We start from the raw sequence: 9,271 nt of genomic DNA on the forward strand, positions 1-9,271 counted from the left end.
TCTTTCTCCCTCCTTTCCCCTTTTTCCTTCTTCCTGGTTGTCGCAACCAGATGTTGGAGCGAGGATCCAGATGCCACCGTCGACGACGACGCCTACTACACCGGAGGTGCCTACTACTACGTGATGCCCGCTGACGACGACTAGGAGTACTTAGGAGGATCCCAGGCAGGAGGCCTGCGCCTCTTTCGATCTGTACCCCAGTTTGTGCTAGCCATCTTATGGCAACTTGTTTAACTTATGTCTGTACTCAGATATTGTTGCTTCCGCTGACTCGTCTACGATCGAGCACTTGTATTCGAGCCCTCGAGGCCCCTGGCTTGTATTATGATGCTTGTATGACCTATTTATGTTTTAGAGTTGTGTTGTGATATCTTCCCGTGAGTCCCTGATCTTGATCGTACACATTTGCGTGCATGATTAGTGTACGATTGAATCGGGGGCGTCACATAGCCCCTCCCCCACCCCCCCACCCCACCCCCGCGCCGAGCTTTTTCTCCAGCGATTCCCACGCCACCGCGCCCCCCACCAAAGGTGACCACTGCCCCCACCCTGAACGCTAAGATAGATAGTGTGGTACCTCTTCAGCAAGCTCCCCTCCCCGCTGCGGGTGGTTCTTCCTTAACTCCGCCGAGCCCCCCTCCCACTGCGAGTGGTTCTTCCTTAACTCCGGCGAGCCCCCCCCCCTCGAAAATCAATTGACCCAAAAGTTGATTCAGTCAACTGAAGTGTAGCTAAATCGGAGCAGAGCAGCAGCACGAGCGAGGGGGAGAGCAGCAGCAGCAGCGCGAGCAAGCGAGAGCCGGAGCAGTAGTAGTGATATGTCCATTTTGCATCATGCCTTTATATCAATATTTATTGCATTATGGGCTGTTATTACACATTATGTCACAATACTTATGTCTATTCTCTCTTATTTTACAAGGTTTACATAAAGAGGGAGAATGCCGGCAGCAGGAATTCTGGGCTGGAAAAGGAGCAAATATTAGAGACCTATTCTGCACAACTCCAAAAGTCCTAAAACTTCACGGGAGTATGTTTTGGAATATATAAAAAATATTGGCGAAAGAATCAACCAAAGGGGGCCCCCCACCTTGGCCACGAGGGTGGGGGGCGCGCCCCCTGTCTCCTGGGCCCCCTGGCAGGCCTCCGGTGCCCATCTTCTGCTATATGAAGTCTTTCGTCCGAGAAAAAATCATAAGCAAGCTCAAAGGACGAAAATCCGCCGCCATGAGGCGGAACCTTGGAGGAACCAATCTAGGACTCCGGCGGAGCTATTCTGCTGGGGAAACATCCCTCTGGGAGGGGGAAATCATCACCATCGTAATCACCATCGATCCTATCATCGGGAGGGGGTCAATCTTCATCAACAACTTCACCAGCACCATCTCATCTCAAACCCTAGTTCATCTCTTGTATCCAATCTTTGTCTCCAAACCTCAGATTGGTACCTGTGGGTTACTAGTAGTGTTGATTACTCCTTGTAGTTGATCCTATTTGGTTTATTCGGTGGAAGATCATATGTTCAGATCATTTATGCATATTAATACCCTCTGATTATGAACATGAATATTATTTTTGAGTAGTTATGTTTGTTCCTGAAGACATGGGAGAAGTCTTGCTATAAGTAGTCATGTGAATTTGGTATTCGTTCGATATTTTGATGAGATGTATGTTGTCTCTCCTCCAGTGGTTTCATGTGAACGTTGACTACATGACACTTCACCATTGTTTGGGCCTAGAGGAAGGCATTGGGAAGTAATAAGTAGATGATGGGTTGCTAGAGTGACAGAAGCTTAAACCCTAATTTATGCATTGCTTCGTAAGGGGCTGATTTGGATCCATATGTTTCATGCTATGGTTAGGTTTACCTTAATATTTCTTTTGTAGTTGCAGATGCTTGCAATAGGGGTTAATCATAAGTGGGACACTTTTCCAACGAAGGGCAGTACCCAAGCACCGTTCCACCCACATATCAAATTATCAAAGTACCGAATGCGAATCATATGAACGTGATGAAAACTAGCTTGACGATAATTCCCATGTGTCCCCGGGAGCGCTTTCCTTTATATAAGAGTTTTTCCAGGCTTGTCCTTCGCTACAAAAGGATTGGGCCATCTTGCTGCACCTTATTTACTTTTATTACTTGTTACCTGTTACAAATTACCTTATCACAAAACTATCTGTTACCGATAATTTCAATGCTTGCAGATGTCGGCGTCCTAGGAACGGGGGTCCCCAGACTTGCCTGCCTGCGGCCCGCGGCGTGGCTCCCTCAACAGCCCCATATGACCCATCTTCACCAGCAAACACTCAAGACCCTCGTGAGGGGCCGAGCCTCGCGAGGCGGATGATGCAAGACCTCCTCGGGGGCAGCCTCACCAGGCTGGCTCGCGAGGGGCAGAGAGATCAAGGCAAGGGACACCTCACGAGGTTCCTGTGATGCAAGCCATGATGACCAAGGACATGCAGGCGCCAGCGCACACAGTGTCCTCGTTTCCTGTTTGGTGCTAAAGAGGCAAGCGCAGCCGCGCTGTCCCGAGGCGTCAAGCAAAGGTTTCCATATCAGTGCAACGAGACCAAGACTAGTTGGACGGCAGGACGGAGGTCACCGTGGAGCCCAGGATGGCGTCATCACCAGAGCCTTTGGCAGGAGAAGAGCATCTTTTCTCAGGATAGCTTGTACTAGATGTCCCCCTTTAAATTGGCCATTGTGGCATCCCTTCCCGCCTAATATTTGGGAAGAGGACCCGGGCCTCTATATATAGGACTAGCCACCACCGTAGAGGGATCATCTCATCTTGGACCAGATCCATTCCACCAAGGCGACCACACAAACTCGCCAAGCACAAGAGAACCTCTTCTCAGGAGGCTGTTCTTCCCTTGTAAATGTTCATCCACATCCCAAGAGGCGATCCACCACACCACACTGGAGTAGGGTAGTACACCACATCGGTGGCCCGAACCAGTATAAATCTTGTGTCCCTTTGTTCTATGAGTTCGACGTGCCGAGCCTTGAGATTGCAGTGAGGGCATGAGCTAGAGGGAGGATAGATCTTCATGCGCACCCCAGTGTTCAAACCTCAAGGGTTTTGTCGGAACCCGAAATCCTACATTTGGCGCGCCAGGTAGGGATGCGCTGAAGCTCCACCTCTCCGCTTGCTTCATCCAGCTTCATGGCCGACGCCACCCCTCCGGTTAGGCCGGCGGGTGCCTGCGGATGTGCTGCGGGTGTCTGGGCCTTCACCCACACCTTGCGGCAGGTGCGGTGGCCGCGCAAGTTTAAGCCAGAGATGCCACCCCGCTATGATGGCACGGCAGATCCAGCGGCCTTCCTGCAGGCGTATGAGAAGGCCGTCCTCGAAGCCGGAGGCGACACCTAGGTCATGGCCAACTGGTTCCCCTAGCCCTGGCCGGCGCGCCACGTGCCTGGCTGCTTAGCTTACCAGGGTCTTCGGTGAGCTCCTGGGAGGAGCTGTGCGGTCTCTTCATCGCGCGCTTTGCGGCACCAGCGCTCCTCGCCGTCGCGGCCCTCCTCGGCGGCTCACAAGCACCACCCTTGGACCATCACACCAAGTCATTCTTTCGCCAGATTGGTGCTACCTCCACGCGGCAAGGAGCTAACCCGGGTTGGGCGGCGCCCAAGGCCGACCTCACCTTCCACACGGGGGGTCACCCTGCCACCACCATTGGCTCGGGCGTGCTCCCAATGCTATGCACGCCCACCATCTGTAGAGTAGCTGTCACCAAGACCCTCATCGACGGCGGCGCCGGTCTCAACGTGCTCTATGTGGAGGCTTTCAGCCTTCTTCATGTACCACTCCAACGGCTCCGACCCAGCAAGCCCTTCTCTGGGGTCGGCGGTGGCTCCACCAGCCCCTTGGGGCAGATCCGCCTCCTTGTGACCTTCGGCACCCACGACAACTACCACACTGAGCTGATCGACTTCGACATCGCCCGCATCGGCCTTTCGTACAACACCATCCTCGGATATCCGGCCCTAGCTCAGTTTCTGGCGGTGACCCATCCGGCCTATAACCTCATGAAGATGCCCGGGAGCAAGGACGTCCTCACCGTAGTTGGAGATACCAAGGAGGCTCTAGCGGCGCTCAAGCGTGCCCTCAAAACTGCCGCGGTGGCACGACCGGCCAACGGGGCCACCCCAGGGGCTAAGGAGGTCGCGCCAGCAAAGAAGAAGAAGTTGTTCACTCATGATCGCGCCGAAACCAAGCAGGTGCCGTTCGAGGAAGATGGGTCCTCAGGAGCCACCTTCACCATAGGCGCCAACCTCGACCCAAATCAAGAGGAGGCACTGGTGAGATTCTTGCGTGTGAACAAGGATGTGTTCGCCTGGGAACCCAAGCAGCTAGTAGGGGTCCCAAGAGGGGTGATCGAGCATCACTTGAGGGCGTGCCCCAATGTGTGCCCCATGAAGCAGAAGGCGCAGTGACAATCCAAAAAGAAGCAATCCTTCATCGTCTAGGAAACCCACACGCTGGAGGTAGCGGGTGTCATTCACGAGGTTCGGTACCCCGAGTGGCTGGAAAACCCCGTCGTCGTACCGAAGAAAGGTGGGAAAGAGCACATGTGTGTTGACTTCACCAACCTTAATAAGGCTTGCTCCCAAGACCCATTCCCGCTCCCTCGCATCGACCAGATCGCTGACTCCACCACCGAATGCGACCTGGTGTGCTTCCTGGACGTATTTTCAGGCTATCACCAGATAAAGATGGCAGTAGAGGATGTGGAGAAGACGGCTTTCCTGACCCAGTGTGAGGTGTACTGCTACACTTGCATGCCGTTCAGGCTGCGCAACGCAAGCGCGACCTTCTAACGGCAGATGCACATCGCCCTGGGCCAGCAGCTCGGGAGGAACATAGAAGCCTATGTCGACGACATTGTGGTGAAGTCTTGGGAGGCAAGATCTTTGATTCAGGACCTGGAGGAGACCTTCGGGAGCCTGCGACAGCTGGACTTGCGGCTCAACCCGGAGAAGTGCGTGTTTGGTGTCCCTTCCGGCAAGCTGCTAGGCTTCCTCGTGTCCCATAGGGGGATCGAGGCCAGCCGAGAGAAGGTCAAGGCAATAGAAGACATGAGCCCACCACAAACTGTCAAGGAGATGCAGAAGCTTGCAGGCTGCGTGACCTTGCTGGGGCGCTTCATCTCCAAGCTGGGAGAGCGCGCCCTGCCATTTGCTACCTCTTGAGCACTGCGTTGGATTTCCCCGAAGAGGAAAGGATGATGTAGCAAAGTAGCGTAAGTATTTCCCTCAGTTTTTGAGAACCAAGGTATCAATCCAGTAGGAGATTGCGCGCGCGTCCCTATTACCTACACAAAACAAATAACTCCTCGCAACCAACGCGATAAGGGGTTGTCAATCCCTTCACGGTCATATACGAGAGTGAGATCTGATAGATATGATAAGATAATATTTTTGGTATTTTTGTGATAAAGATGCAAAGTAAAAAAGCAAAGGAAATAACTAAGTATTGGAAGATTAATATGATGAAGATAGACCCAGGGGCCATAGGTTTCACTAGTGGCTTCTCTCAAGAGCATAAGTATTCTACGGTGGGTTAACGAATTACTGTTGAGCAATTGACAGAATTGAGCATAGTTATGAGAATATCTAGGTATGATCATGTATATAGGCATCGCGTCCGAGACAAGTAGACCGACTCCTGCCTGCATCTACTACTATTACTCCACTCATCGACCACTATCCAGCATGCATCTAGAGTATTAAGTTCATGAAAACAGAGTAATGCCTTAAGCAAGATGACATGATGTAGAGGGATAAATTCATGCAATATGATAAAAAAACCATCTTGTTATCCTCGATGGAAATAATACAATACGTGCCTTGCTGCCCCTACTATCACTGGGAAAGGACACCGCAAAATTGAGCCCAAAGCTAAGCACTTCTCCCATTACAAGAAAGATCAATCTAGTAGGCCAAACCAAACTGATAATTCGAAGAGACTTGCAAAGATAACCAATCATACATAAAAGAATTCAGAGAAGATTCAAATATTGTTCATAGATAATCATGATCATAAACCCACAATTCATCGATCTCAACAAACACACCGCAAAAAGAAGATTGCATCGAATAGATCTCCACAAGAGAGGGGAAGAACATTGTATTGAGATCCAAAAATAGAGAAGAAGCCATCTAGCTGATAACTATGGACCCGAAGGTCTGAAGTAAACTACTCACACTTCATCAGAGAGGCTATGGTGTTGATGTAGAAGCCCTCCGTGATGGATGCCCCCTTCGGCGGAGCTCCATAACAGGCCCCATGATGGGATCTCGTGGATACAAGAAGTTACTATGGTGGAATTAGGGTTTTGGCTCTGCATCTGATCGTTTGGGGGTACGTAGGTATATATAGGAGGAAGGAGTACGTCGGTGGAGCAACAGGGGGCCCACGAGGGTGGAGGGCGCGCCTGGGGGGGTAGGTGCGCCCCCCTACCTCGTGGCCTCCTCCTTTGTTTCTTGACGTAGGTTCCAAGTCTCCTAGATCATGTTTGGTGAGAAAATCACGCTCCTGAAGGTTTCATTCCGTTTGGACTCCGTTTGATATTCCTTTTCTTCGAAACCCTAAAATAGGCAAAAAAACAAGAATTCTGGGCTGGGCCTCCGGTTAATAGGTTAGTCCCAAAAATAACATAAAAGTGGATAATAAAGCCCAATAATGTCCAAAATAGTAGCTAATATAGCATGGAGCAATCAAAAATTATAGATACGTTGGAGACGTATCAAGCATCCCCAAGCTTAATTCCTGCTCGTCCTCGAGTAGGTAAATGATAGAAACAAAATTTTTGATGTGGAATGCTACTTGGCATAATTTTAATGTAACTCTTCTTAATTGTGGTATGAATATTCAGATCTGAAAGATTCAAGATAAAAGTTTAATATTGACATAAAAATAATAATACTTCAAGCATACTAACAAAGCAATCATGTCTTCTCAAAATAACATGGCCAAAAAAAGTTATCCCTACAAAATCATATAATCTGGCTATGCTCTATCTTCACTACACAAAGTATTTAAATCATGCACAACCCCGATGACAAGCCAAGCAATTGTTTCATACTTTTGACATTCTCAAACTTTTTCAATCTTCACGCAATACATGAGCGTGAGCCATGGATATAGCACTATAGGTGGAATAGAATGGTGGTTGTGGAGCAGACAAAAAAGGGAGAAGATAGTCTCATCAACTACGCGTATCAACGGTCTATGGAGATGCCCATCAATAGATATCAATGTGAGTGAGTAGGGATTGCCAGGCAAAGGATGCACTAGAGCTATAAGTGTATGAAAGCTCAACAAAAGAAACTAAGTGGGTGTGCATCCAACTTGCTTGCTCATGAAGACCTAGGGCATTTTGAGGAAGCCCATCATTGGAATATACAAACCAAGTTCTATAATGAAAAATTCCCACTAGTATATGAAAGTGACGAAATGAGAGACTCTCTATCATGAATATCATGCTGCTACTTTGAAGCACAAGTGTGGTAAAAGGATAGTAGCATTGCCCCTTCTCTCTTTTTCTCTCATTTTTTATTTGTTTGGGCCTTTTCTCTTTTTTATGGCCTCTGTTCTTTCTTTTTTTATTTTTCGTCTGGAGTCTCATCCCGACTTGTGGGGGAATCATAGTCTCCATCATCCTGTCCTCACTGGGACAATGCTCGAATAATGATGATCATCACACTTTTATTTTCTTACAACTCAACAATTACAACTTGATACTTAGAACAAAATATGACTCTATATGAATGCCTCCGGCGGTGTATCGGGATATGCAATGAATCAAGAGTGACATGTATGAAAGAATTATGAATGGTCGCTTTGCCACAAATACGATATCAACTAAATGATCATGCTAAGCAATATGACAATGATGGAGTGTGTCATAATAAACGGAACGATGCAAAGTTGCATGGCAATATATCTCGGAATGGCTATGGAAATGCCATAATAGGTAGGTATGGTGGCTGTTTTGAGGAAGGTATATGGTGGGTGTATGATACCGGCGAAAGGTGCGCGGTATTAGAGAGGCTAGCAATGGTGGAAGGGTGAGAGTGTGTATAATCCATGGACTCAACATTAGTCATAAAGAACTCATATACTTATTGCAAAAATCTACAAGTTATCAAAGAAAAGTATTACGCGCATGATCCTAGGGGGATAGATTGGTAGGAAAAGACCATCACTCGTCCCCGACCGCCACTCATAAGGAAGACAATCAAAAAATAAATCATGCTCCGACTTCATCACATAACGGTTCACCATACGTGCATGCTACGAAAATCACAAACTTCAACACAAATATTTCTCAAATTCACAACTACTCAACTAGCATAACTTTAATATCACCATCTTCATATCTCAAAACAATTATCAAGCATCGAACTTCTCATAGCATTCAACACACTCATAAGAGAATTTTTACTATTCTTGAATACCAAGCATATTAAGATTATTTAAGCAAATTACCATGCTATTTAAGACTCTCAAAATAATCTAAGTTAAGCATGAGAGATCAATAGTTCCTATAAAACAAATCCACCACCGTGCTCTAAAAGATATAAGTGAAGTATTAGAGCAAAACTATATAACTCAAAAGATATAAGTGAAGCACATAGAGTATTCTAACAGATTACAAATCATGTATGGCTCTCTCAAAAGGTGTGTACAGAAAGGATGATTGTGGTAAACTAACAAATAAATACTCAAATATTACTAGACGCTCCAAGCAAAACACATATCATGTGGTGAATAAAAATATAGCTCCAAGTAAAGTTACCGATAGAAGTAGATGAAAGAGGGGATGCCTTCCGGGGCATCCCCAAGCTTTGGCTTTTAGGTGTCCTTAGATTATCTTGGGGGTTCCATGGGAATCCCCAAGCTTAGGCTCTTGCAACTCCTTGTTCCATAATTCATCAAATCTTTACCCAAAACTTGAAAACTTCACAACACAAAACTTAAAGAAGAAAATCTCGTGAGCTCTGTCAGCGAAAGAAAACAAAAGACCACTTCAAGGTACTGTAATGAACTCATTATTTATTTATATTGGTGTTAAACATACTGTATTCCAACTTCTCTATGGTTTATAAACTATTTTACTAGCCATAGATTCATCAAAATAAGCAAACAGCTCACGAAAAACAGAATCTGTCAAAAACAGAACAGTCTGTAGTAATATGTAGCTAGCGCAAGATCTGGAACCCTAAAAATTCTAAAATAAATTGCCGGACGTGAGG

The sequence above is a fragment of the Triticum urartu genome, chromosome 5A (genome assembly GCF_056163025.1).
Source record: "Triticum urartu cultivar PI428250 chromosome 5A, HENAU_Tu73, whole genome shotgun sequence".
Classification (NCBI taxonomy): Eukaryota; Viridiplantae; Streptophyta; class Magnoliopsida; order Poales; family Poaceae; genus Triticum; species Triticum urartu.